The sequence below is a fragment of the Thamnophis sirtalis genome, unplaced genomic scaffold (genome assembly GCF_051295495.1).
Source record: "Thamnophis sirtalis isolate CommonGarterSnake01/CBP01778 unplaced genomic scaffold, rThaSir2_p1.2 scaffold_13, whole genome shotgun sequence".
Taxonomy (NCBI): domain Eukaryota; kingdom Metazoa; phylum Chordata; class Lepidosauria; order Squamata; family Natricidae; genus Thamnophis; species Thamnophis sirtalis.
This window is the reverse complement of record NW_028261393.1, coordinates 47746629-47749737: the sequence shown is the minus strand read 5'-3', so window position 1 is coordinate 47749737 and position 3109 is coordinate 47746629. Positions and strand designations below refer to the sequence as shown.

At 42.8% G+C, this 3109-nt stretch overlaps 1 pseudogene; it reads left to right on the top strand.

Moving 5' to 3' along the window:
* The first annotated feature begins 1883 nt into the window (after positions 1-1883).
* Positions 1884-1940, top strand: LOC148043184 (U6 spliceosomal RNA; annotated as a pseudogene).
* The last annotated feature ends 1169 nt before the right edge of the window (positions 1941-3109 follow it).

The window sequence follows — 3109 nt, the reverse complement described above, 5'->3', positions numbered from 1 at the left end:
TGTAATTTTACATACTTTGCATTTCACATACATACGAACACCCAAAACACCTTGGAAAGTGTAAAGACGGGGAAAATTAGACTTGTTACAGGCCACCTGTGCAGATTGAGCATTAGCTTCGGTTAAAAGAGAGCTTGCAAGTCCGTTTCCATTCCCTTCTTTTTGACGTGCCCTTTCTCTTCCCTGATTTCTCCCCAGACAGGAGAAAGGAGGATGAGAGTCAGACTTTGATCTCCAGGAACTCAAGCTGAGATGGCTGCCCAGCTTTCACTAAACAAGCTCCAATTTGGCATCAATATGCATCTCGCAACACTCACAAATGCTAGAGGGGTTTTCTTCTTTGTGGCTTCATCTCTCTTCCCCAACCCAATCAGGCTCTCTACTCCATCAAGGGTCTTTGAACTCGCTTTGGGCTCATCTAGTCAAGAAAGAAAGAAAGAAAGAAAGAAAGAAAGAAAGAAAGAAAGAAAGAAAGAAAGAAAGAAAGAAAGAAAGAAAGAAAGAAAGAAAGAAAGAAAGAAAGAAAGAAAGACAGACAGACAGACAGAAAGAGACAGAAAGAAAGAAAGAAAGAAAGAGAGAGAGAGAGAGAAAGAGACAGAAAGAAAGAAAAAGACAGACAGAAAGAGAAAGAAAGAAAGAAAGAAAGAAAGAAAGAAAGAAAGACAGACAGACAGACAGACAGAAAGACAGAAAGACAGAAAAAGAGAGAGAGAGAAAGAGCATAAAAGAAAGAGAAGGAAGGAAGGAAGGAAAGAAGGAAGGAAGGAAGATAGCCATAGCAGGAAGAAGGAAGGAAGGAAGGAAGGAAGGAAGGAGGAAGGAAGGAAGGAAGGAAGGTAGCCATAGAAGGAAGGAAGGAAGGAAGGAAGGAAGGAAGGAAGGAAGGAAGGAAGGAAGGAAGGAAGATAGCCATAGCAGGAAGAAGGAAGGAAGGAAGGAAGGAAGGAAGGAAGGAAGGAAGGAAGGAAGGAAGGAAGGAAGGAAGGAAGCCATAGAAGGAAGGAAGGAAGGAAGGAAGGAAGGAAGGAAGGAAGGAAGGAAGGAAGGAAGGAAGGAAGGAAGGATAGATAAAGCCATCAGTCTGTTTCCTTGCCTTTGCTGCCTTCAGAGCTGTTGGCCTTTTTCTGAAAAATTCTTTCAGCCTCTTTCTTCCACTTGCTCCACTCCCACCCCTTCAGCAAGACTTATTAAAGATGGGCAGAAAAATCAAGACATTTTTCCCACAACAATCCGTATTTTAATCCCGGAGTTCCACAAAAGCTTTCACGGGGGGCCATATCATTTGTCCTTCTTTATTGGCTCTTTTGCATCTTGTCTTGGTGAAAATCCAGCTTTATCTTTGGTCCTCACGGACGTCTTCCTGGACCTTGGCCAACTTGGAGAGGAGGTTGAAGCTCCTTAAGAGTTACAGCTGGCAATTTTGTTAGGTTCTTACGACATTTATACCACGTCGTTCTTCTTCTAGATGGCGAACCGATGGCACGCATGCCCAAAGTGTCACATGGAGTCATGTCACCTGGAACACACTATTCCTATCCCAGGTTTCCTGGCATGCATGCGCACGCAACAGTCATTTGGCCTTTGTGCATGCAGCAATGCCAGAAACCAGAAGAGCTGGTCTTCCGTTTTCCGGCGTGAACATGCACACCTGCCAACTGATCAGCGTCTGCGCATGTGCAGCAGTAATAAGAAAACTTGCTGGCTGGCACATATCCATGTGGCGGAAATCAGAAAATGCCCCCTTCCCTGCCGTGATGCCACGCCCATCCAGTAACCGGGCAGAGAACCCCTTGCTGAAATGTTTGAAGCCCACCCCTGATGAAATTCATGAAACGTTCTCTTTGTTTCATCCCCTCAAGAATAGATTTATGAAAGAGGTTGTGCTCGCTTCGGCAGCACATATACTAAAATTGGAATGATACAGAGAAGATTAGCATACAACCTAAATGCTGGAGATGTGATTGTGTTGATGCTACATATTACCACATATGGTGGACTTGCAAAAAGGTTAAAGCATTTTGGATAAAAATATGGTGGGTTATGCAAAATGTTCCTTAAAAAAGGATAAAGTTTACCCCTCAGTTATTCCTGTTAGGTATAATTACTGATTGTTACTGTTATAGAGACTAACTAGATTTTGTACTTAATAACGGCAGCAAGACTCTTGGTGGCGCAATACTGGAAGAAGGAAGACTTGCCTACTATTCAAGAATGGACATTAGAAGTAACAAACCTAGCAGAGATGGTTAAAATATCAGCATATCTCAAGGACCACTCAAATGAGAGATATAAACTGGAGTAAAGAAGATGGATCGACTATATTCAAAATAAATACGGGACTAAGAAATTCCAGATAGTTTATGACTGAAAAAGCGAGGAATGATATAATCTGTTTAGAGTTAGCCTAACAAAAGAGGAGTTAAAGCTCAAATGAAAGATGATACTAACTTTCTTTAAGTTTATTTTAGAACATCTTTGTTAAAGATTTATACCCTGTATTTGTTCTGGGAAGTCGGGGGGGGGGAAGGTTGGGGGGGTTGAGTTCAGGTGGGGAGGGTGGGGGAGGGGAGGTAAATATTTGTAAAAGCCTTTTTTTTAAATATTTTCATTAAAAAAACCAATAGATTTATGAAAGGTTGAGCTCAGTTTTCAAGCTGAGATTCCACCCACCCAAAATTCACAATGGAATCTTATCACAGCCCGAGTCAAGCCATAAGTCGCCCCTCCACCCCCAATATGACCAAAACAAGACCATAATAATGTTTAGCATTTCAAATTAGGAGCCGAGGTGGCGCAGTGGTTAAATGAAGCACTGCAGGCTACTTCAGCTGACTGCAGTTCTGCAGTTCAGCGGTTCAAATCTCAGCGGCTCAGAGTTGACTCAGCCTTCCATCCTTCCGAGGTGGGTAAAATGAGGACCCGATTGTTGTTGGGGGCAATATGCTGACTCTGTAAACCGCTTAGAGAGGGCTGAAAGTCCTATGAAGCGGTATATAAGTCTAACTGCTATTGCTATTGCTAACTGCTATAAATTGGGCTTTCTGCCTTTCTCCTTCTCTCGGGGAGCCCATAGGTTCTTTCAACTCAAAGAACTCCCGGGCTGACA